The sequence below is a fragment of the Staurois parvus genome, unplaced genomic scaffold (genome assembly GCF_062004578.1).
Source record: "Staurois parvus isolate SC_StPar_1 unplaced genomic scaffold, SC_StPar_1.0 ptg000081l, whole genome shotgun sequence".
NCBI lineage: Eukaryota > Metazoa > Chordata > Amphibia > Anura > Ranidae > Staurois > Staurois parvus.
This window is the reverse complement of record NW_028317877.1, coordinates 16020812-16048249: the sequence shown is the minus strand read 5'-3', so window position 1 is coordinate 16048249 and position 27438 is coordinate 16020812. Positions and strand designations below refer to the sequence as shown.

Genomic DNA, 27438 nt, shown 5'->3' with positions numbered 1-27438 from the left:
GGGGCCTTTCAAACCAATCAGCTTCTAACCTCAGCTTGTTCAACGTAGCTATTACAATAAGGCTCCATTCACACTGCTGCAACCCCATTGTTGTGCGATTTCCAGTGTGACTTTCATGCAGCATTAAAGTCCATGGGACATAAAACCACATTGATTGGAACAGCTGTAACTGAAATAAATGTGTTTTGACTTGTCATGTAACTTTGTGTTCCAAGTCGCAACAGTGTGAACCAAGGTTAAAACCTACAAGCTGATTGGTTACTATGTACAGCTGCACCAGATTCTGTGTGCGCCAGTTTCTCGGTTCACACTACTGCAGTGGTTCTTAACCTTTTTGGAGGTACTGAACCCCACCAGTTTCATATGCGCATTCACCGAACCCTTCTTAATTGGAAAAATAAAATATGATTTTTAAAATTCAAAACATAGGTATATATTTATACATAGGTGCACAAAATGAACAAAACCATTAAGAACAAAGAACAAAACCATTAAAACATGATTTTCACACAAAAACAAAATAATGAATATTTACCGCAAATCAGTGTGACTTCTGCTGTTGTCTTTCAGAGGCCAGTTCAGAAATGCGCGGCATTACCTTGGCAAGTGCCACTCTCATGTCATTTTCGCAACAAAGTCTGTTCCTTTTCTTCGTCTTTATGTCCAGCATCCTCGAAAAGGATTGCTCGCAAAGATATGTTGTAACAAATGGTATGAAAATTCATCCTCCATAGTAATTCATCCCCCATATAGTAATTCATCCCCCATAGTAATTCATCCCTCATAGTAATTCATCCCCCATATAGTAATTCATCCCCCATATAGTAATTAATCCCCCCATATAGTAATTCATCCCCCATATAGTAATTCATCCCCCATAGTAATTCATCCCCCCATATAGTAATTCATCCCCCAAATAGTAATTCATCCCCCCCCTATAGTAATTCCTTCCCCATATAGTAATTCATCCCCCATATAGTAATTCATCCCCCATATAGTAATTCATCCCCCATATAGTAATACATCCCCCATATAGTAATACATCCCCCATATAGTAATTCATCCCCCATATAATAATTCATCCCCCATATAGTAATACATCCCCCATATAGTAATACATCCCCCATATAGTAATTCATCCCCCATATAGTAATTCATCCCCCATATAGTAATACATCCCCCATATAGTAATTCATCCCCCATATAATAATTCATCCCCCATATAGTAATTCATCCCCCCATATAGTAATTCATCCCCCATATAGTAATTCATCCCCCATAGTAATACATCCCCCATATAGTAATCCATCCCCCATATAGTAATACATCCCCCATATAGTAATTCATCCCCCATATAGTAATTCATCCCCCATATAGTAATTCATCCCCCATATAGTAATTCATCCCCCCATATAGTAATTCATCCCCCATATAGTAATACATCCCCCATAGTAATACATCCCCCATATAGTAATTCATCCCCCATATAGTAATTCATCCCCCCTATAGTAATTCATTCCCCATATTAATTCATCCCCCATATTAAGTCCCCAAGTCCCCCCTGTGTCAATTCACTTACCTTTGCTCCGCGCGTTCCTCTCGCTGTATTCCCACGCCGTTCCGGTCTTCAGGGCGGACTGTGAGAGGAGCCTAGCTCCTCTCACGTTCGTCACGCTGCCCCGCCTACACACATCCTGACAGCCAATCACTGGCTATCAGGATGTGAGTGGCAGCGAGACTGGCCAATCATTGCATTTGAGTCCCTGCCGCCCGAGAGGAGGGAGGGGAGCGGGCGCCCGGCACACAAGAGCCGCTGCTTGCCGACCACTGGGCTAAGCGATGTTACGTGACCACCTGCAGCCAATGATGGACAAGCGGGGCATGTCATCACAAATCATATGAGTCGGGTGTGGGTCACCTCCGCCGAACCCCCGAGACTGACTCACCGAACCCCTGGGGTTCGATCGAACCCAGGTTAAGAACCACTGCACTACTGCTACCTGAAAATTGCGTGACTTGCAGTGCGACTTTGCCAGGCCACTTGAGTACTACTTTGAAGCAACTTTCAGGGAATGCCTGGGTAATCTTCCTGTAATGTCAGATCCAAATCACATCAATATAGATGAGGATCCGACTTGGAGGTGACTTCTATTGAAGTATATGGACATTAGTCAGAAGTCGCCTTGACATGGTACAGGAACCTTTTCTAAAGTCAGAGTGACTTCAGTAGTTCTAATTAAGATGGCTCTCACTGACTAACATGGAATTTCGCATATCATGCAACTTGGGGTCTCACAGGTCGGATCCCAATTTGCGGCAGTTTAAACCGAGCCTTAGTAAATCCCCTCCAATATGTTTAAAGTCTACCTTGATCATACACAGCTACATGTATGGTTTATTTTTGGAGGCAAGAGGCATGAGTGATGATTTTTCTACTTCATTATACCCACGCATCACTGCAGAAGCAGATCACAAATTATTTATTGTCTTTTCCTCTATCCCATGTGTTTCTAGACATCCAACTCTAAAAAATCAGAATGCTGATCTAATGGCATTCTTGGTTCTTTTTTCCATATAGTCATTCTTGTTTGAGACACGCTGCTATGCACACTGTATAGTGCAAACTGTTGACATCTTGAATGTAAACAAAGTAATATCTGGTGTGCCTTTTAAAATTTCAGTTTTCCCTTGACTCCTTTCTGAATGTAACATTTCAGGCATTTTGCTACAGGAATTTGCTTTCATCCACGTTAAAAGGGAGACTGCTGCAGAGCGAAAAACTATTAAAAACCCTGGCGAGTTCCACTATTGACAGTATGGTTGATCGATGGCACCCCTCTAGCTTTTTAATATCGCTCCACATAGCATGGTTTTATCATTTCAGTTCCACGAACTAGTCTTACATTAGCAATTTGTGACTTTGAAGAATGCAATTCTAGAACAATGCAGTGTCATGTTGGTGTAATGCTGTTTGTATAGCATTTCTGTTTGCTGCTCTAGTTCTACCAATACACTTTTCTTGTTTGAGCTGTCATTTTTAGATGCAGACTTTCTAAATAAAGAATATGTATTGAAGGGGGTGATCTCTGCTTCCTTGTTTTTGATTCCTACCAAGCCCTTCCCAAACTCAGAATACTATGTTCATGTATGGCTTCTTATCCTGTTGAATTTCAGGCATGTGTTTGTACTTGGTCCAATTTGTATATACCCTAAAAGGGCTAAGGCTGCCCATGGATTTTATAGGGCGGCTGGATCGTTTCTGCCCATCCAACCACAATCTAAAGCCTATGGATATTTGTAATCATCTCAGGGTTTATGTAAGCTGCTAACTGGACTGTGTTTGCTTCCATGTGCTCATCACATGGTTGACATGGCTTTATTTAATAAATTCTACATTAGATAAGTTCTGTTTAATTTAGTGGATTTAGCACAAGTTAAACATAGTACTGTGTATTATATGGATCTTTTGCAGCAGAGAATTATCTCTGAAGTGACCACAGCAAACTTGCCCAAATGTAAATTCAATGTTAGTGTATTCTATTCCTCAGCATACAGGGCAGCAATTACCTCAAGCTCTGCACTGTATAAACTTGCAAGGTCATCTCCGTTGACCGTGCAAGTTTATCTCCATTCAGCCAGGAGGAGGGAAGATGTGAGGTCTGCAGGCAGTTACTGTTGGTGCTGTGTTTTTCAGGGAAGAATAAATAGCAATCAGGACAGGTTGGTTTTCTAAGGCAAGACATACATTAGGCAATATTCTTTCCTTCAGCCGTAGGCTGAAAAAAAATATATGTTACCTTATTTGTCCAGGTAATGTGCTCAGCTGGTTTTAACAACTCTCAGATTTCTGCTTGTTGTCCAGGGATATCTGTAGCAAATTATTTACTGACACACAAAGCAATGTAGCCTCAGGTACCTGGGGCCCTCCCAATAAGAACACAGAGGACACCCGAATCACTCCACAAGCTGAATCCTCAAGCCACAGCAGCTTGTTGCTTGTGCCATTCCTCTTTGGTCCGGTGGTCATCATGCATTGCACACGATGTGGCGTGGTGACGTTGTGCATCAGGGGTGAAGCCCAATGGCTTTCCTCAATGAAGCAGTGTGAAATTATATATATATATATCTTGCATTTGACATTCAACACTCCTCTTTTTTTGTGAGCCGGTGTGGATTTCCATAGAGTGTGGTACTGCGAGTTCCTATGGTGAGTATTGTGTGGATTTTATAACCAAACGGGGGCCCTTTTTAGTAATTAGGGTCTTGGACCCATCTGTCTTCTCCACTATTGGCCAATAATATATGTACTTATGTGGTTCTCTATCAATATTATTTTTAAGGTCTGTGTGGCATGATCTGGTGCACACTTTGAAGAGCCTTGTCTATATGCCCTTTGTTCATCTGTATAGCTGGAATAATCTTTTGAAATATTCAGATGTCCACAACTACAATGGTTGGTTCACCCCTTTATGTGATGCAATGTCTCTCTCCATTGTTTTCATATCTTTTCAAGATGTTTCTTACCACCCAAACCCTCTCTTGCAGTGATTCGGGTGCCCTCTGTGTTCTGATTGGGAGGGCCCCGGGTACCTGAGGCTCACCAGAGTTCCGGTTGGGGAGTAGCAGCAAATGTAATCTTGTTTTTAAGTTTGGCTGAAGATCTATTTCTTTGTCTTTTTACTCTTCTATGCTGTGAATATATTATACACTTGGAATTGTGCACATATACTATATGGACGTATATTATATGTTCTAAACAAATGCATTTCTAATCTCACAGACTATATCACCTCTGTGCAGAGTCTTTTCCCTGAGGAAGGAGTAGAACCGCGTTGGATTATTATAAGACAATTTCTGTAACTAAACAATATCTTATTATGGTGACGTAATGATATATTATGACCTATGGAATATCGTTTTCATTTTATGTTTTTTATATGTGTGACAATTTGATGGAAAATAAAGATTTCATATATTTGTAAGCTTTATGTATTATGTCCTAAAAAGTCCAATCTAAATTGGGGGGGTTTCTCCTACATCTGCTCAATTCTGGGGATGGTGGCTGCTTAACAGGAATTCCTCTTTTTCTCTTTCTCACTGTCTTTATGAAGGGGAAAGCAATGGTGGACTTGCCTTACTGAAGGGGAAAGCAATGGTGGACTTGTTTTGCTGCAGGGAAAGCAATGGTGGACTTGCCTTACTGCAGGGGAAGCAATAGTGGACTTGCCTTACTGCAGGGGAAGCAATGGTGGCCTTGTCTTTTTGAAGGGGAAAGCAATGGTGGCCTTGTTTTGCTGCAGGGAAAAGCAATGGTGGACTTGCCTTACTGCAGGGGAAGCAATAGTGGACTTGCCTTACTGCAGGGGAAGCAATGGTGGCCTTGTCTTTTTGAAGGGGAAAGCAATGGTGGCCTTGTTTTGCTGCAGGGAAAAGCAATGGTGGACTTGCCTTACTGCAGGGGAAGCAATAGTGGACTTGCCTTACTGCAGGGGAAGCAATGGTGGCCTTGTCTTTTTGAAGGGGAAAGCAATGGTGGACTTGTTTTGCTGCAGGGAAAAGCAATGGTTGACTTGCCTTACTGCAGGGAAAGCAATGGTGTCCTTGTCTTTTTGAAGGGGAAAGCAATGGTTGACTTGCCTTACTGCAGGGAAAGCAATGGTGGACTTATCTTGCTGAAGGGGAAAGCAATGGTGGATTTGTCTTGCTATAGGAGAAAGCACTTTTGGACTTTTAGGGCTTAAAAAAAATGCCAGTTCCCTTGACAGAAAAAAATGCTGATATGGAGCATTTTATTGTTTTTCCTGCCAGAAAGCTCCAATCAATAACGCAAACCAGAAGTGTTTTTTTTTTTTTATGCCTCTAAACGTAGAGCTTAAAATATGCCTCTAATCGTCCTAATGTGCATGGATACAGGATCACACACTGAGCTGCTTTTACAGGCAAAACACAAAACTCTTGTAGAAGCAGCAATTTTTAAGCCAGTGTGCATGGAGTCTTCAACTCAGCAATGCCTCCTTTCTTCCACAGCCAGTAAGTGCTGTTATCTTGGATTGCTTCATACTGAAATATCATGGAGAAGTGGGTTTTGCTGCAGCTCAGGAGCACAGACAGGGTTCTTGTAGATTGTGCTCTGGTGCTGCTTGGGGATTGTGAAGCAGGACAATGCCCCGTCCTTCATAGTAGCCACACAGTAGAGAAATGCATGCAGAGTAATGGCCAATATTTGTACAATTTGTAAAAATATCATTGGTTACCTTTTAACATTTAACCTATGCTAAAAGGCAAACATTTGCTTTAAAGTGTATGTAAACTAAACTCTCATACAAATTATCTGTAAGGTAACTTGAATTATTTTTTTAATTTTTTAAATTCACAATGCTTATTAATGTTATATCTTGCGATCCTGCCAGGAAAGTTTTCTTTTTTTTTGGCACTTTGTTTTAGGGTGACAGCACTATCTCCCTGCCTCCTAATTGCTCTCCTGTTTTGTCATGTTGTCTCATGTACTTTCCAAACGTAAGATAAGCAACCATTCTGACACTGATTGTGCTGGCATTTTTTGCCATTGTCGCTTCAGGAAATCCATGCTGATAAATGATATGCAGCCATTACTGATTTGCAAACATCTAAACAGGAATTGGCTGCAAAGAGGCTACAGGAGATCAGCATCACTGAGATATAGCAAAGAAAGGGAAAATGGTGAAAAGGAAAGAAAATACAATTGTTTATAATACATCATTATTTAAACAAGCCAGACATCATTCAGTAAGTATTAGTAGGGGCCAGAACTACCTTAAAGTGATTCTAAGACTTCGGTTACACCGAATCTGACTTTGAAATCATGTGACTTCACTTTTAATGCGCACAACTTCAGGTGTGACTTGTGACTTCAGGTGTGACTTGGAAGACGTCAGTGTAACTCCATGCACAGATGTCTATGCAAGACACACCTGATCTTGCAAAAAGTAGTGCATGAACTACTTTCAAAATTGGTTGACCGCTTCCATTGTGGACAATAGGGTGCGACTTGTCATGTGATTTGAAATGGTCAAATCGCATGATAATTCACACCGATGTGACCGGGGACTTAAGGTTGTAATAAATAAATAAATCTATATACACACCCACTATATTGCCAAAAGTATTGGAATGCCTGCCGTTACACACACACACACACACACACACACACACACACACACACACACACACACACACACACACACACACACACACACACACACACACACACACACACACACACACACACATACACATGAACTTTAATGGCATCCCATTCTTAGTCCGAAGGGTACAATATTGAGTTGGCCCACCCTTTGTAGCTATAACAGCTTCAACTCTTCTGGGAAGACTGTCTACAAGGTTTAGGACTGTGTCTATGGGAATGTCTGACCCGTTCTTCCAGTAGGTCATTTGTGAGGTCAGTCACTGATGTCAGATGAGAAGACCTGGTTTGCAGTCTCCGCTTTAATTCATCCCAAAGGTGTTCTTTCGGGTTGAGGTCAGGACTTCATGCAGGCCAGTCAAATTCCTCCACCCCAAATTCGCTCATCCATGTCTTTATGGACCTTGCTGTGTCACTGGTGCGCAGTCATGTTGAAACAGGAAGGAGCCATCCCCAAACTGTTCCCACAAAGTTGGGAGCATGAAAATGTCCAAAATGTCTTGTTATGCTGACGCCTTAAGAGTTCCCTTCACTGAAACTAAGGGGCCAAGCCCAACCCCTGAAAATCAACCCCACACCATAATCCCCCCTCCACCAAACTTTACACTTGGCACAATGCAGTCAGGCAAGTACCATTCTCCTGGCAACCGCCAAACCCAGAAACTTCCATCAAATTGTCAGAAAGAAATAATTGATTCGGCACTCCAGGGAAAACACCTCCACTGCTCTAGAGTCCAGTGGTGGCGTGCTTTACACCACTGCATCCGCCGCTTTGCATTACACTTGATGTAGGGCTTGGCTGCAGCTGCTCGGCCATGGAAACCCATTCCATGAAGCTCTCTACGCACTGTTGCGCTTATCTGAAGGCCACATGAAGTTTGGAGGTCTTTAGCTATTGACTGTGCAGACAGTTGGCGACTTCTATGCATTGTGCTTTTCAGCATGCGCTAACCCCGCTCATTTTATGTGGCTGAGTTTATGTTGTTCTCAGTTGCTACCGCTTTGTTATAATACCACTAACAGTTGACTGTGGAATATTTTGTAGCAAGAAAATGTCACGGATGGACTTATTGCCCAGGTGGCAACCTATCCTGATACCACGCTTGAATTCATTGAGCTCCTGAGAGCGTCCCATTCTTTTACAAATGTTCGTAGAAGCAGTCTGCATGCCTAGGTGCTTGATTTTATACACCTGTGGCCATGGAGGTGACTGGAACACCTGAATCCAATGTTTTGAAGAGGTGCCCAATAGCTTTGGCAATATTGTATGTATGTATGTGTATATATATTGCTCAGAAAAATTAAAGGAACACTTTGCAAACACATCAGATCTCAGTGGGGAAAAATATTATGCTGGGTAATGTGTTAGGACCATAAGGATGCCCCATCGTTTGTTGGAAATTAAAATTATCAACCCACAGAAGACTGAATTCGAAGACACCCCGAAAATCAAAGTGAAAAAATGATGCAACAGGATAGTCCATTTTGCTGAAATTTCATTGCAGGAACTCAAAATGGCACTCCTGAGACGACAGATGGTGTCCTGGGGTATTTCTTCCCAGATCTGGACCAGGGCATTACTGAGCTCCTGGCCAGTCTGAGGTGCAACCTGGCGGCATCAGATGAACCGAAACATGATATCCCAGAGGTGTTCTATTGAATTTTAGGTCAGGTGAGCATGGTGGCCATTCAGTGGTATCAATTCCTTTATCCTCCAGGAACTGCCTGCATACTCTCGCCACATAAGGCCGGGCATTTTCGTGCACCAGGAGGAACCCGGGACCCACTGCACCAGCGTAGGGTCTGACAATGGGTCCAAGGATTTCATCCCGATACCTGATGGCAGTCAAGGTGCCATTGTCTAGCCTGTAGAGATCTGTGCATCCCTCCATGGATATGCCTCCCCAGACCATCACTGACCCACCACCAAAACGTTCATGCTGTATGACGTTACAGACATCATAACGTTCTCCACATCTTCTCTAGACCCTTTCATGTCTGTCACATGTGCTCAGGGTGAGCCTGCTCTCATCTGTGAAAAGCACAAAGCGCCAGTGGTGGACCTTCCAAATCTGGTGTTCAATGGCAAATGCCAATCAAGCTCTATGGTGCCGGGCAATGAGCACAGGACCCACTAGAGGACGTCTTGCCCTCAGTCCACCCTCATGAAGTCTTTTTCTGATTGTTTGGTCAAAGACATTCACACCAGTGACCTGCTTCAGGTCATTTTGTAGGGCTCTGGCAGTGCTCATCCTGTTCCTCCTTGCACAAAGGAGCAGATACCGGTCCTGCTGATGGGTTAAGGACCTTCTACGGCCCTGTCCAGCTCTCCTAGTTATTAAAAATAAATATATATATATATATAACAAACCTGTTATGCTTGCCTGCCCTGTGCAATGGTTTTGAACAGATCAGCCCTGATCCTCTTCATTTTGGGTCCACTGCTGGTGGTGCTGGCTCCTACCCCAAGGCAAGAGCTCCAAATAGCAAGCCTCTTGCTGAGGGGGCACTAACGCAGGCTTGCTTCTGAGCCATGTTCCTGTGAATGGACATTGTCCTTTCACATACAGAGCTCAGCTCGGCTCTCTCGCCATTGGCTCGCTGGCTGTGATTGACAGCAGCAGGAGCTGATGGCTCCTGCTGCTGTGTAAGCGAATGATGAGAGTGAGCGAGACGTGGGAGAGGTGTGGCACGTTGAGAACATTAGATGAATGCTAGTCTCATATCAAAAATTAATGGATAACTAAAGTTCCGAAAACTCTCATAAAACACAGCACAAGTTCCCATGATGTAATATATTGTATTATAATATATTCTGTTGTTTCTGAGCATGCTCGGTCTTGGTCACTCGATTGTTTGTTTGGTTTTTGGGTGATTACATGAAAATCGTTTATTCTGTTATCTTACAAAATAAATTTTCATGCTTGTCCCTTCGGATAATTTTTCATGAACGATGGTGATTGGCTCTCGAAAGCTGTGCACTAACAATCAGGTTTATAGATGCTTGCTCCAAAAGTGGTATTTTTCATCTGATTTTCTCATTGTGTATACTAGTCATAAGCCACCGTGTAAACTAGCCCAATGTATCATTTAATAAGTGTTTATTTGTATGTTTTTTTTCACTTGTGAGTCTTATGACTTCCTGCTGAAACTTGACATTATCTATGTGTTAAGTTGTTTTATTTATCTGACCACTCCTTTGGTAAAACTGTCTTGAAAGAAAATTCTGGCTGCAAGCTGTGTTTTTTACCACTCTGTGTATATTTGCACCTCCTAGAGTGATTAGTGATCAGTTTGGCTGTCAGTCATGGAGGCTAGAACGTAGTTATCTGTGATGTAGAAATAAAATATATGTGTCTCTTTGGGGTTCTTTGTCTTCATTTTCCTGTAAACAAAAGTAAGAGGAAATCCATCAAAAGTGAGGGAATCCTTGGTCGTCACCAGGTTGCACTTTAGTTTTAAAGCTAGCTATAAATTAGGGTGGTGGGCATTTTGGGTTAGTAAGAGGAAATTTACCCTTTAAGGTTAAACGTTCGTGACTTATTAGTAAGTAGAATGCAAAATCCTCAGAAGTGCTATGATATGTTATGCTTAGTAGTGTTTTTTGATAATAATTTGCAGTATTTGTGTGCATATGTTTGTAGAATATAAAATAAAACAGATCTAAAGCCCCATTCACATCTAGCATTTTGTGATCTCTGGTAGAATCACTGCGATTTTGCCAGTGATCCCGCATCACACTGCAGTAATGACAGAACGCACCATGCCGGTTTGGGTGTTATTCATTTTCAATGGCACATAAATCGTGGCAAGCCACAATGAGCGAAGTTTGTTGCCCAAAAGGGAGCAGGAGCTTCTTTTGGGCAACAAGTTTCTTGTGTTTGCCGTATGATTTATCACGCAACAATTGCAGCAAAACTGCACTGCATTTAGATGTCATTGAAAATGAATGGCAGTTGAACAGGTGTGGTGCTTTTTTTGCCATTATTGCAGTGCAATTTGGGATTGCAGGCAGATAACACGCACAAAACGCCCGGTGTGAACAGGGCCTAAAGGATAAAATAAGGGAAGGTTATATAACCCCAGTCAATATTTTTTTTCTTTTTCATCTGTGTCCCATTGAGGAGATTTCATTTACTTTTCTGTCCATAGCCAAACAAGAAGTGAGAGGAAATCCCTCCAAAGTGGGGGAATCCCTGGTTATCACCATAACTAGTGTCCCAATTGAGAGATTTCCCCTCTATTGGGGTTCATGTACACGAGCAGCTCCTAAACTCGAGTTTAGAAACTTTTGGCATTTTTTTGCCAAAGCGCCTAAACTCAACTCCACAAAAACCTATGTGTCCATGTACAGGACACATAGGCTTTGAACAGAAATTTAGTAGCTGCCGCAGTTAGAATTGCCTTCAGGATAGGAACGTTTTAACTGCCGGCCGAGGGGAAAATGCAAAACGCGGCAAAATCGTGGTTTCTGCGTTTTGCAATTTCGCCCTTCCGGCAGTCAGGGTATGCTCATGTACATGCCTTACTTTTCTGGGGACATCCCAAAATTTGGGGTTATCTTTGACATTCACTTTTGATGGTAACAGTAAACAGTACAAATAGAGAGGGTGAATCTCTCTTGTAAGAGCATGTAATGTGATTAGGCACACTAGGGAATTAATTCATTTCATTGGCCAGAATAATAATTTATTTTGGCCATTAAAATGAATTCACTCTCAAGTGATAAACGCACCTATAATTAATGTGCATTTAGATTTGTTAATGCACTTAAATGCATCAAGTGTTTTTTTCTGGACATGCTGGCAGTGTTTTTTATCTGCCTCTAAACTCCTCTAAAAGCCCATGTGTGCCCGGACACATAGCCTAACATGCAGGGGCATTTATAGGCAAAAAAAATTGCCAGACACCCTAAGAGCAGTGTCAAAAACCTCCAATGTGCGTGAGACCTTATTCTCTGCTCGGTGTATATATCATGCTGTTCATTTTCTAATGGCAAATACTTTCTTTTCATAGATAGAAAGTACCTGAACAGTTTATCTGGCCATTGATGTGAAGTTAGAGATCACATATTTTTCAACTCTGAAACTGGAACTGCCAAAGGATCTGTAATCTTGCTGTGTGATATTGACATCTCTGCTAGACTACACAGTCAGGTCCTGCCCTGCTCCACTTCGCCTCTAGATGGATATTTGTTTGAATCTTTTTGCAACATTAGCTTTCCAAGTTGGTTGTCGTACACTGAGGCAGCCTTTCTCAACCAGGGTGCCTGTGCACCCTGGGGTGCCTTGAGGTTTCTTCAGGGGTGCCTTGATTTTCTTCACGGGTGTCTTGGCAAAATGTCTAAAAATTGCCCAAAACTTCCATAAAAGCCAGCAGGTGGAACAAGCCTGCCTTTTAGTTACACAAAGCCACAGGTTTTCATAGTGCACCATTACGACTTTCTAGCCCAGGGGTGTCAAACTGGCAGCCCGCCAGCTGTTGCGCAACTACAAGTCCCATCATGCCTCTACCTTTGGGAGTCATGCTTGTAACTGTCAATCTTGCAATGCCTCATGGGACTTGTAGTTTGGCAACAGATGGAGGGCTGCCAGTTTGACACCTGTGTTCTAGGCCCTGGCATCCTGACAGACAATAACATCATCAGCTGATAAGGAGGATGTCCCTTGCATGCACAGCTTCCTAGTTTGACCCTCCCCTGCCCATCTCAGTCAGCGCTGGGGTCACTTTGGCTCAGTGATGGATAAAAACTGAGGGCAAAGAGAAACATTGGAATACTAGTCAGTACCAGTGTGCAGAAGTGTATTTGCTTTGGAAGAATTCACCTATAATGTTGGGTGTCCTATATGTGTGTTGCTGCATTATATAAAACGTATTAGAATAGTTTTTCACATTTTAGTATCGAGTGCCCTTTTAAAACCTTTTAAAATTATGGATGGTCTTGAGGCACCCTATTTTAGAATTAAAAAGGTTGAGAAACACTGCTCTGAGATATTGTTGCTCTGGGACTGGTGAAGTTCTCACCATCAACTGACTGATGCACTGTTTGCACTATGCTGTAAAGTGTTAGCTGTTTTTGTTGATGAATATGTAACTTTTTTCTGCACCTAGGGTCTTTTTTTTTTTTTTCAACAAAAACAGAAAAATGAAAAGTGCAGCCTGGTCTGAGAGTCCTCCTGGCCTGTAATTGGACAATGGCACACCAATGATAATGAGATCACTCTATCTCGGAGGAACCTCTCAGCATTGTACAGCATAGCAAGCTAACTGCTGTTGTACAGATGATTACAGGAGAGTCATGTTTAAATTCAGGTGCTTTTGTACATGTTTACTGTTTGTCAGATACATTTTTTACAAATTGCAGAAAGGTTATTTATTTATTTCAGGTACTTATATAACACCGTCCATTTACGCAGCGCTTTACACATATATATTGTACATTCACATCAGTCCCTAACCCTCAAGGGGTGTACAATCTAAGGTCCCTAACTCACAATCATACATACACATACTAGGGACAATTTAGACAGGAGCCAATCAACCTACCAGCATGTCTTTGGAGTGTGGGAGGAAACCCGAGTACCCAGAGGAAACCCGCACAGGGAGAACATGCAAACTCCAGGCAGGTGGTGCCATGGTTGGGATTTGAACCAGTGAACCTAGTACTGCCAGGCAGAAGTGCTAACCATTTAGCCACTGTGCTGCCCAAGGTGGGGGGTGAATACTTAATCGAGCCATAGATGGAGCGATTTTTATTCCTTCAACCACTGCTTGCAGAAAAGAAAATTGTTTGATTTCCCCCATCAAGACAGGCAGTGTTGATGGGGGAATCCCTCCCACGGAGCCATTGTGTTCTCCCAGCAGGGGGGGGGGGGGCATCCCTGCTGGGAGAACACAGTGATTACTACTAGACGCTGTAATAGCCGCTAGCAATAATTGCATGTAAAATCTGACAGACTGGTTGTACCCAAGTTGATTATCTGGTCAGTTTAGGTGCATGCAGCCTGCACATACATGGTTCGAATCTCAATCGGTCCCTGCTGTACCGGCTGAGATTTGAACCATCTATGGCCGGCTTTAGGCAACGCTTTGTAGGTATTGAACTGTGTGATGGTGTGCTAATTTTATAATTTTCTATTATTCTATGAATTCTTTTCCTGACACTGAATCTCTTGAGATCTGAAGATAAACCTGTAGAGGTCATCATGCAGTACAACAGTACAAAAATCATTTCCAGTTGTCATCTTGGGGTATTCATTGGGGAGAGATGGAAAAAAAACTTTGAAATATCCTATTCATGATGACATTATTTTTTCTTTAATAGCAATATGATAGCCCTTACTCCTTTTTCTTTCATTTTGTAAACCGTTCCCTTTGATTTACACTTACTAAGCAGTACTGTTTTTGTGCAAAGATGAGGTTTATACATTGTTGCACTATGTTGGCACTATCTTGCTAAGTTTAACCTTGTACAGTAACATTTATGCTGCAATGCTAGTGTGTTTCATTGTCAGCTGATAAGAATTGCATAACTCACAAACAAGAATCACTGTAACAAGTGTAGGAAGCTTCTGTGTGGAATCTGTATTTCCCAAATGTTCATAGGACTGAAGACTGGTCTTCATTTTAAAAAGCACTTGCATTCAGCAATAGTGAATTCATCAGCCTCTTAATTTTTTTTTTGGTTTTATTTTGTCTTTTTTTTACAATACATGGTGTTTTATTGTAGAAGGAAAATGAAAAAAACATTACAGCAGAAAAATTAGCCTCTAAGTTCAGTTTGATTGCCATTACATATGTTCTAATGGGGGCCTGGGGTATAGCCATTTCCTATTTTTTTTGTTTTTACGTTCATAGCCTTAGGATATGGGTGCAGTAGGTACTTTTGGCTAAGGGTAATTGCAGAACAAATAACATTTTCACTTTAAAGCGGAATTAAACTCCACTCATTTTTAATTAATTTCCCCCTCAGGACCTTAATTCTATAATGTGCTAGTTTGCACATACTAGCACATTTATGGCAGATTTACTTGTCAGACAAGGCTCCCAAGTGCTGCGGTCAGCACTGTCCACTGCCAAAGTGTCATAAATGTATGTTGAGCTGCATATGCGTGGCTCAGTGTATGACTGACCATTTGGAAACTCGGGCACTGCCTGAGGGCCCGGGGTCAGTAGGGGGCCACATGAGATGCCCCTGGTACCTTTTTCATAGGCTTTTTTGAGTTTGGGCAAGGACACAGGGGCCCCATGATCCCCTATTGCCCGGGGGCCCCATGAGTTGTCAGTCCGCCCCTGATGCTACTACAGACTGATAGGAAGAAACATGATAGAAGAAACCAATAGGGATTCTTCTGTTGTGAAAACAGCCATCTTGTCGGGTTTTTTTTTTTTTTTTTTTTTTTAATTCAACTTTTTAAACTTAGTTGTCCGCTGCCAACACCTGCAGAGTCGGATTTTTACTTTCTGTATTAAAGCATTGGTCTGTCTGTCAAGGCCCACAGTTGAGTCAGACCTATAGCTTTTCAAAGCTCATGGTCCCTGCTGATTGGAGAGCTGTCTCTTACTCAGCAGGAGACGTGTCCGAGAGCAAGGGTCCCGCACTATGGAATGCCAGCAGGACACAGCATTTTCTAACTTAGAATGTGGCTGATTTTTAAAGAAAATAAATTGTAACAAGGGCTCATTCACACTATGGTGCAGGGATGTCAGTTTTTCTGCACATATTCTGCAAGGGCACAAAAAAATAGTTTTCTATGTTCCCTGTTCACACCACGTATGAACACTAGTATCATGTACAGATTTTTTTTTCTGCACAGGAATCTGCATTGTGTATAAAGCTTATTGAAGCGTGCATGAAAACTGATGTAAACCGATGTCTTTGCAAGTGAAATCTGTACGTCAGTTTCCATCAGTTTTTCTGCATGTATGGTGTGAATGAGGCCTTAGACTTTGCACACCTTTTTGTCTTGATGCACCTGGTATGTATTTGGCTAATTTAGAGTGAAAGTTCAGTTGGGTTTTACCTGCCTGTCTGCTCCTGTGCCCCTGCTGCTTCATTTGGCAGTTGGGAAAGAAGAGAGGAAGCACTTTGTAAGCTCCAACTTGCAACTTGGAGCTTACACAGAGTTAGACTTTGGTAGGAAGAGGGCTGCATTACATGATTCGCATACCTGAAAGTACCAGGTATTTCTCTGTTTTTGGTAACCAAGATGAAGAAGCAGGGGAGGTAAAATGAAGGTGCGTATGTGATCCTGGAGAAGTACTTAGTTACTTAGCATAAACAAAAGAGCATTGCCTGGAAGGCATCCATGTTTGTTGTGTATACCTGATCTTTCTGTAATATGCATAAACCAGATGGCCTTGTGAGGCTTTACAAGGTGAAAATATGACTGTTCTGCATGTGTAAATAATTTACATGTTTGTGTTTTATGAAAACTCCAGAAGTAAATATTAACCTGATTTTTAACCACTGGCCCTCTGGAAGATTTACCCCCCTTCATGAGCAGGCCATTTTTTGCAATAGGGCGCTGGATTACGTTAACTGACAATTGCACGGTCATGCAACGCTGTACATGAATGAAATTTACACACACACCTTTCTTTTGGTGGTGTTTGGTCACCTCTGCATTTTTATTTTTTGCACTATAAAACTAAAAAAGACCCGACAATTTTTTTGAAAAAAAAAAGTATTTTTTACTTTTTGCTATAAAACAAACTAAATTTTAAAAATAACATTTCTTCATAAATTTAGGCCAAAATATATTCTGCTACATGTCTTTGATAGAAAAAAAAAAATATGAAAGTTTTTTATAGCATCTAAAAATGGTGGAATATATACTGGAATTTTGTAAAAAAAAATTTTTTTAATACTAATAATAGTGGCAGTCAGCGACTTATAGCGGGACTGTGGCGGCTATTGTGACACTGGGTGGTAACTGACTAACTGTTACTGACATCTCCCGTGACACTAATGCAGTGATCAGTGCTAATAAAAAGCACTGGAATGCTCTCTGGTGTGATGAGTGATGCTTCTCTATTTGGCAATCAGATGGACGTGTCTGGGTTTGGCAGCTGCCAGGAGAACGGTATGTGCCTGACTGCATTGTGCCAAGTGTAAAGTTTGGTGGAGGGGGGATTATGGTGTGGGGTTGTTTTTTAGGAGTTGGGCTTGGCCCCTTAGTTCCAGTGAAGGAAACTCTTAAGGCTTCAATGTACTAAGACATTTTGGACAATTTCATGCTCCTAACTTTGTGAGAACAGTTTGGGGATGGCCCCTTCCTGTTCCAACATGACTGTACACCAGTGCACAAAGCAAGGTCCATAAATACATGGATGAGCGAGTTTGGAGGAACTTGATGAATTAGAGCAGAGACTGCGAGCCAGGCTTTTGCGTCCGACATCAGTGCCTGACCTTACAAATGCGCTTCTGGAAGAATGGTCAAACATTCCCATAGACACACTCCTAAACCTTGTGGACCACCTTTCCAGAAGAGTTGAAGCTGTTATAGGTGCAAAGGGCAGGCTAACTCAATATTGAACCCTACGGACTAAGACTGGGACGCCATTAAAGTTCATGCGCGTGTAAAGACAGGCGTCCCAATACTTTTGCCAATATTTTGCATGTGTGTGTGTGTATATATATATATATATATATATATATATATATATATATATATATATATATAAATTATGTGATGTTTGTGTGAGATATTGCACGGCACGTCTGCCCTGTAGAAGTACATTTGCTGTGGGGTGGTCGGCAAGTGGTTCAGAGTGTAACATAATGGTGGGTACTGCTGTTTTTCCATTTATTACTTTGCAGACACGCAGCTTGTTGCACCAGCAGAACTTCACTCGAAAAGAAGAGTTACACTTTATGCCCCCCCAACACTTGTAGACGTTTTGTTTTGTTTTTTGAGGGGGGGAGCCAGTACACCATTTCGGTAGGTACCTGCTCCCTCTTCCAGTTTTGATTGCCTAGGGCAGGGGTCAGCAACCTTAAACACTCAAAGAGCCATTTGGACCCATTTCCCACCAAAAAAACAAAACACTGAGAGCCACAAAACCCTTATGACATGTAAAATGAAGATAACACTGCATATATCGTTTTTTACCTTTATGATATGTATTAAAAAACTATAGTGTGTTCCATTTATGAAATCAATGAACTGCTACAGAGAAAATACATTTTTATTTCTCCATGCAACAAAAACATTTTGAACTCTGAAAAAAAAAACCGCTGGTTGAAGGTTACTTTTAAATCTGTGTGCCAACGTGTACTGGAGTGTGCAGTCAGCTGTCAACCTAACTAACAAAAAGGACTATTTCACTGAACAATGTAAAATAAATGTTTACAAAATAATATCCAATTAAAATATTTATTTTACATGGTTAATGTGATTTTTGCGTCTGAACCTTAGTGCACAGCATCTGCACATCAGGGCTGTAAGACGTCACCTTCATGTTCACACAGGATTGTAAGCTGCAGCTGCGATATGTGACATATATTTGCAGCATCAGGAAACCACAGCAGAGTGATGAGGGAGCCACATGCAACTCCGGAGCAGCGGGTTACCGACCCCTGGCCTAGGGGTTTCTCTGCCCCACCCTCAGTTTCACGCACTCAACATGCAGGTACCAGGGACTCAAAGACCAGCAAAGAACTGGCCTGACTGAGGACAGTGCTGGATCCTTGGACATGTAACTGTCCTTTTATTAAAAGTCAGCAGCTACAGTATTTCTAGCTGCTGACTTTTATATATTTATTTTCAAAAAGGCCAAAGAACCTCTTTAAGGTAAGCTGAAAGAATACAGATGGTTGAATAATAGCATTCATACTGAAAATCACCAACCCTTTTACAATGTTATGTATTTATTTTAGGCAGTGTTTGCATGCTTTCTGCAGCAGGTATTCAGACAGGCAAACAATGTGGATAGATTGTACATGCTTTTGTGAGGGGGAAATGTCCATGATATTCCAAGCTTGTAGGGTGGCTGCTGAAAAGTTAAGCATATCTAATTGGACTTCATTGGCAAGATTTCTGTGCTTGGCTTCTCAGGCTTGGGCATATGCTATGTCAATTACATGTTTCCCTGTTCCATTTAAATGTGTTGTTAAAGAGAATGCAACAAGGAAAGTGGAGGACAACACAAGGTAGATGGGAACTTCCAAAGTGGATGGGAACTTCCAAAGTGGACAGGAACAGAATCAAGTATTATTGCAGAGAGAACTTGCTCCTGGAGTCTTTAGCTATAGGATTAGCCAGTGTTTGACTTGGCCCACCAAACTCCATCTGTAGCTAGAGTATCTTGATTGGTGTGACCCATAACAGTCCATCTGTGTGCATGTCTTCATTTCAGTCTATTACATTGTTTGAAAGGTTTGAAAAAAAAAAATTAAATGATATTGCAATGCAGGCCATTTTGTATGTTTTTATGTTATTTAAAATAACCCTTCCCTTTATTTTGTAATTATTATTTTCTTTTAAAAAAGGAAAATGTCATGTTCTTGCAGCCATGGTGATAGAATATTTTATCCCTTCACTGTTTTGGAACATTTCTAAGAATTTTTCATAGTCCTTAGGTGGGACTTATCTTTGCAGTGAGACTTTTGTAAAAAGTAATCAACTGGAAATAAACCTACAAAGGATTCTGAGGATGCAGGGTTCCTTTTATCATCACATTTAATCGTACTGTGTTTCTTCCTATGTATTGTATTGAAGAATGCAAACACCTTTTTCCTGTGTTTTGCTGGATTTTTTCATCGGAACTGCCAAATACAAAGTTATTATTGTGAGATACAGGTGATTAATGAAAAAGTAATGTATTTTAAAAGATCTACACAGTTCTGCAAAATAAAAAATAAAATGCACAGTGGTCCTGTAGTGGTTCAGGGTTGCCTAATGCTTGGTTAACGATAAACTTGAAATGTTAGGCAGCTTATTAGTCTTACTTTAACTCCTATGCCCAATATATAGTAGAAGTAAACAAGTATATACTGTCCACTTTAAGTTCAACTTTACTCTGCCAGCGTAGTAGAAAATCCACATTTCTGTTTCCCTCAGTCAAACCAATTTTACACCTTTTTCTCTGTTTCCCTTACTGACTCATTTGTCTAGCAGAAGCAGGAGTAATTGACATCCACAATGGTTTCTGCTGTTTACAGCCTTCTAACAAACATTTTTTGAAGTGTTGTCTGATAACAAAAGAACACATACCACACCAAAGTCCGAATGACTTATAGGACCAGTGTCAATGGGCTTTCGCTCACATATACACATCTATGGCGATGCAAAACCTCCTTCAAGCAGGTCAAAAGCCGAACACTGCTGGTCACAGGCTTAATGTATGCCAATGAATTCTGAATGATCCCAGAAACATCTTGAAGTGGTGACACAAGCCCAAAGCCAGTTGACACAGGCCCTTCCCAGCAATGCAGTGCCTGCATGTATGCTTGCATGCTTTGTATACCATCATGGATAACCTGGCCACATTCTTATGAGGCAATAGGAAAGGAAATTATTTAAGCTTCATTGTGTACTCCTTTGGCTAAGGAGGAAGCTCTCTCTTCATTATCATCAACTGCCCTTTTTATGACAAAGTTGGAAATTATCAAAGCTTAGGGCTCCTTGTAAATATGCCATCAAATAAGGGGCCCAGTCACACTATATGCCCGACAAATTGAAATGAACTAATAGGACATAACGAAAATTGCCTTGTCACACTACTGTGCTGCTAGGGAAAAAAAAAGTAGGACAGGCGATAATTTTTATCATTGCAATGCATAAAGATGAGTGAAACATCATTTTGTGACATTTCAGTAAAGTTAGAACAAAATTAAAAAGCACATCTCACCACTCCTTTACAGTCTCACTGGTGACTGCTTGGAAATGTGTGCTGCTGGTGTTACTGAACACTATAATTCATTACAAGGAGTTGACTGCACGTGGCATTGTACAGATCCCCTTCAGGCTGCAATAGTTGTAAGAAGAAACATTTAAATTATTTGGCAGTTGTAGAAACTCATAGCTGACTGCAGATTGAACTGGATAGATAGCTTTAGTATGTACAGACCAATTTTTTTCATTTCTGATAGAGTAGGAAAGGGATAATGAAATCTGTTAGGTGTTGTCTTTGGCCATATTCAGTAGATTAGCCTCTCTGTTTGTCTGGGACACTGTTGTCACTGGGGCTGAAAGTGACCGAAATTTTACCATTTTTGAGTTGTCACTGGAACAATAGAGATTCTTCAGTGGGGACACTTGTTTCGGTTACATCTGTGTGAGAGGGTTGAAGAGTAGTAAAATCAGTTGACTGCCAACATTATGTGGGTCTTCATTGTGGTCCTGGAGCAAATGAATTGCATTACTGTAGTATTCATCAACCCATAAAACCAGCAGGGTCTGGTCAGTCTCTCATGATTGGTGGACACGGTTTAAAATGTGATGGTTAAATGAGTTGGCCTATTTTCCAACAGATTAAATTGTACAATTTACTTTATATTAGAAACAAAGCGGATGAGATTATGCAGCTTTATCCATGAACTACATTGCTTATCAACACAGGTTGTCTTCATGATAAAGTTTAAACACATTTTACATTAGCATTGTATGTAAGCATATAGAGCATTTAATTGAATCTCTTATTATTATGGTTCTGTCATGAGCAAATAATCAGAATGAGATCTGTGCTATTTCTAGTAACGGAAAAAGAAATTTGCTGATATAGCTGGCTTTACACAACTGCTTGTCACATGAGTTATCCATTCTTTGGTGAAAACAACACTGAGCAGTAGTGTAGGATTTAAGGAATGAGTGATAATGGCATTGGTGGCAATGAAAGTCTGAAGCATCAGTTGCAGATTTAGAGAGAATCTCAGCAACCATTTTATATGTTCTACCTCTTCCCTTTTAGAAAAGAGAATGATCCTTTCCCAGAACTTTGCATGTGCTGACAGTAAAAGAAGAATCACACATAGAGCAAATGCTTCATTATGCTTGGGTGCCTTGGAAGTCTAGAAATAAACATACACAACCCAAAATGTAGCCTCACAATATAGCCAAGAATGCATCAGGCTGTGGAGAAAAATCTTAAAATGTGAAAATTAAATATGAAAAAAATTTGATCTCTGCAGACTAGTCTGGGGCAGCATTGCCAGCTTTCTAGATACATCTTGGGAAATTGTCCCTGGGCAATCTGTCCATGATTGTTCTGGAGTCCCTTGCCCCTTAGCTCTCCAGACCTCCTCATTTGCTTCACAGGAAACAGCTTTTTATATAATTCTGTATACCCTGGTTCTGTCCTACTTAAAGCCCAACTTTGGGGAAATAGAAAAATATCCCTTGTAGATGGACTTTGCCTGCACTGCAAGGATTTATTGCTCTTTTTTGTCTAGGGATACAAAATTAAAAAAATATTTACCCTCCCAGTCCTCCCCTTCTTCCCTCAGCTAGACTGATCCCCGCAGCACCTGCACCCCCTTACTCCATCAGTCTGGGGTCCTGACATCATCATGGCCAAAGCAGGGTTCATTGCAGAAATAAAGCCTGACACTAGGCATGTTTGGAGCTTGAGCATTCATTCATTCATTGAAATGGCCAGAATACCAGGTCACCAGAACTAGTTTCCCCATTGGAAGATTTCCCTGTTATTACCATTCTGGGGACAAGCTAAAATTTGGGATTTTCTTTTACTTTCACTTTTAATGATAATGGTAAAAAGGGTGAATATTCCTAATGCTGGCACAGGCAGCAATAAAAACCTGGAAGGTGTTCTAATCCCTCTCCACACTATCCAAAAATGTTTTGCCTTTATACTTTTACAAAATATAGCTCACTAGTATACACATGCATTTTATACACAATATTATCATTGTTCTTGTTTCTAAAGTTTCTCTATACAAATTATAAAACTGTTCAGATCATTAGGTGTTACCAAGGATCTTACAGTCTTAACAGTGGTACAGGTATTCTAGATTTTATGTGATTTATAACTATGGTGGCATTTCTGTCTAGACTAATATTCTTTACTCCTGTAATGTGGTTGGCCTTTCCTACTTCTAAGGTGACAAGTGATATCACATAATCATGTATTTGTAATGGCCGGTGTCATATCCACTGTCATTGTGAAGTACTGTGAGCATACAGTTGCAAGAAAAAGTGTGTGAACCCCGTGGGATTACGTGGAGTTTTGCATGAATTGGGCATAAGATGTGCTCTGAATATCATCTAAGTCACAACAATAGAAGAACACAGTCTGCTGAACATAATACTACACAAACATTAGATGTTGCCATGGTTTAATTGCACATAACATGTAAACATTCACAGTGCAGGGAGGAAAAAGTATGTGAACCTTTGGACTTAATAACTGGTTGACCCTCCTTTGGCAGCAATAACCTCAACCAAACGTTTCCTGTAGTTGCAGATCAGACCTGCACAACGATCTGGAGTCATTTTGGACCACTCCTCTTTACAAAACTGTTTCAGTGTAGCAATATTCTTGGGATGTCTGGTGTGAATTGCTCTCTTAAGGTCATGCCACAGCATTTCAATCGGGTTAAGGTCAGGACTCTGACTGGGCCACTCCAGAAGGCGTATTCTGTGCTGTTGCAGCCATTGTTTTGTTGAATTACTTGTATGCTTTGGGTCATTGTCCTGTTGCATCACCCATCCTCTGTGGAGCTTCAGTTGGCGGACAGATGGTCGTACGTTTTCCTGCAAAATGTCTTGATAAACTCTGGAATTCATTTTCCCATCAATGACAACAATCCTTCCAGGCCCTGAGGCAGCAAAGCAGCCCCAAACCATGATGCTCCCTCCGCCATGTTTCACAGTGGGGATGAGGTTTTGATGTTGGTGTGCTGTGCCTTTTTTTCTCCACACATAGTGTTGTGTGTTCTTTCCAAACAACTCAATCTTGGTTTCATCTGTCCACAGTATATTTTGCCAGTAGTGCTGTGGAACATCCAGGTGCTCTTTTGCAAACTTCAAACGTGCTGCAATATTCTTTTTGGACAGCAATGGCTTCCTCCGTGGTGTCCTCCCATGTACTCCATTCTTGTTTAATGTTTTCCTTATTGTAGATGTGTCAACAAAAATGTTAGCATGTGCCAGAGATTTCTGTAGGTCTTTAGCTGACACTCTGGGATTCTTCTTTACCTCATGCAGCATTCTGCGCTGTGCTCTTGCAGTCATTTTTACAGGACGACCACGCCTAGGGAGAGTAGCAACAGTGCTAAACTTTCTCCATTTGTAGACAGTCTGTCTTACCGTGGACACATGAACATCAAGGCTTTTGGAGATACTTTTGTAACCCTTTCCAGCTTCATGCAAGTCAACAATTCTTGATGGTAGGTCTTCTGAGAGCTCTTTTCTGCGAGGCATGGTTCACATCAGACAGTGCTTCTTGAAACCAGTAAACCCAAAACAGGTGTGTGTTTTTTAAGGGCAGGACAGCTGTCAGCAACACATCCAATATCATCACACTGATTGGAGTCAAGGTTGGCTCACTCCTGGCTCCAATTAGCTCTGGGAGAAGTCATTAAGCTAGGGCCTCGCATACTTTTTCCTCCCTGCACTGTGAATGTTTACATGTTATGTGCAATTAAACCATGGCAACATCTAATGTTTGTGTAGTATTATGTTCAGCAGACTGTGTTCTTCTATTGTTGTGACTTAGATGACGTTCAGAGCACATTTTATGCCCAATTCATGCAAAACTCCACGTAATCCCAAGGGGTTCACATACTTTTTCTTGCAACTGTATTGTGTCACCTCCACATAGTAGGTAGGAATTTTAGACTGGATGCTTAAAAAAAAAAAAAAAAAGCACACCTTACGACTCATAAAATGGAAAGCTGAGTTAGGCTACGTTCACACTAGCCTTGTGTGCAGGCGGCAGAGAGGCGTTTGGGAAGCGTTTTTACCGCTTCCCAAATGCCTCTGCCAATTCGGCACATTACAGCACATGGTGCTGTTCTAACGGGAGCGTTTGCGTCGCGGCAAAACGGACGCCTCTGGTCGAGTCAGGAGGCTTTGAAGCCTCCTATTCTCGTCTATGGTTCCACTCCGCAAACGCCCGGCCGGCGTTTGCGGTGCGGTGCGGTTGTGGGGCGTTTGCGGAGCGGTAACACCACTCAAACTGTATTATAGGCGTTTGTGGGGTGTTATTAACGCTCGGCAAACACCTAGCAACCGCCACTAAACCGCGCATGCGGCGTTCGCGGAGCGTTTGCCGAGCGTTAAAAAATTCTCCGCAAACGCCGGACCAACGCTTGCCAAACGCTATAGGGGCGTTTGGCAAGCGTTGGTAAAACAGCCAAGTGTGAACGAGCCCTTAATGTTCACTTGCCACACCCAGGCCTGATTACTGCCAGACCCGATGAATCAAGAAATCACTTAAATAGAAGCTGTTTGACAAAGTGAACCACGCTAAAAGATAACTTACATGTATCAGTGTGGAAAGGGTTATAAAGCCGTCTCTAATGCAGGCTATACAGGGTTTGAATTCCGAACAATTTTTTGCCCGAAAATCAAAACATCGTTCGTTCTGTATTCCGATGGTGCCACCAATGATTTTGAAAATCGGTCGTTTTTCACTAATTTTCTAGCATGCCTGATAAATGAAATAGGGAGGAACCACGACAATCGACCGATGCCATTGCCCCACTAACAGAGCGAAAATCGGCCGATTTATTCTTAGGTCCGATTTCCGTATGAAAATCGTTCTGAGTTTGAACCATGTATGGGCTGCATTGGAACTCCAGCAAACCAAGGTGAAAGCCATTATCCACAAAGAGAGAGAACGTGGGAAAGTGGTGAACCTACCCCGGAGTGGCCAGTCTACCAAAATTACTCAAAGAACCCAGAGCAACATCTAAAGAACTGCAGGCCTCACTTACCTCAGTTAAGGTCAGTGTCCATGATTCCCTAATAAAAAAGAGACTGGGCAAAAATAGATCCATGGGAGAGTTCCAAGGAGCGAAAGCCACTGCTGACCAAAAAAGAACACAAAGGCATGTCTCACATTTGCCTAAAATCATCTTGATTATCCCCAAGACCTTTGGGCAAAAATTCTGTGGACTGATGAGACAAAAGTTGAACTTTTTGTAAGGTATGCTTCACCTTACATCTGGCATAAAACAAACACAGCAGTTCATAAAAAGCGCATCATACAGCAGTCAAACATGGTGGTGGTGTGATGGTCTGGGGCTGCTTTGCAGCTTCAGGACCTGGACAACTTGCCATAATTGATGGAACCATGAATTTTGCGCTCCAGCAGAAAATCATGAAGGAGAATGTCCGGTCATCAGTTCATGACTTCAAGCTCAAGCGTACTTGGGTTATGCAGCAGGGGGTTTAGGGGCAATTACTTTTTCACATCACAAATCTTTTCACAAATCATCATTTTAAAACTGCATTTATATTTTTGGGTTATCTTTGTGTAATGTTAAAATTGTTTGATCTGAATCATTTAAGCGTGACAAATATGTGCAAAAAAAAATAACAGGAAGGGGACAAATACTTTTTCATAGCACTGTATGTCCGTCTTTTATAAAAGCACTATGAATAAACATCAGATTAGTATGAATTACATGTTTATATATAAAGAAATTCATATTACCAGTGGACTTGTCTGAGCCTTGAGTGTGGAAGAAAGTGTTTGTTTTGTTATTGTAAAGATATTTTTTTTGAAAAATTAATAAAACGTTTTGGAAAGAAAGTGTTTTGCAGCATAAAGCTGACTCCTGTCCAGTAAATCCACTGAAGGACTTTGACAGCCAGTGAAGAAGGTTTATACACTGGAGCAAAAGCATGACACTTGCCCACAGCATCAAGTCATCTTTAATATTTTAAAAATAGAGGGAATCTGGTTGCTTTGGGCTACAGCTCCGTGTTGGCACTTGTTTCCTTTGCTCCAGTTTATATAAATCCTATACAGTAGGATGTGATTAGTTACGCAGAAAATGTTTTTAGAATGGATTTTATGATAATTTCTGTAACAGTATGGTAAGTCCATTGTTTGGTTGTGAAATTAAATCTATCATTTTATTTCACTCACTAGTCCTTTTATAATATTATTGTAAAATTGACTGATTTCTTTATTTGGTTTAACTTGCTTGCAGTACCATATTTTCTTGATAATTTTTCACATACTAATTAAGTGGTTCTCCCTCTAGTGTGTGGGAGACAGTGCAGTCAGCATGCTGGATGGATGTTTACTGTGAGATAGTATAAGGCCCATATTGAGTATAT

The 27438-nt window shown here is 41.2% G+C and overlaps 1 protein-coding gene across 1 annotated transcript in view; it reads left to right on the top strand.

Moving 5' to 3' along the window:
* The window catches only part of ABHD12 (abhydrolase domain containing 12, lysophospholipase), a 129536-nt gene that overhangs the window by 20029 nt on the left and 82069 nt on the right, over positions 1-27438 (top strand). The gene's annotated exons all lie outside the window — the stretch shown is intronic.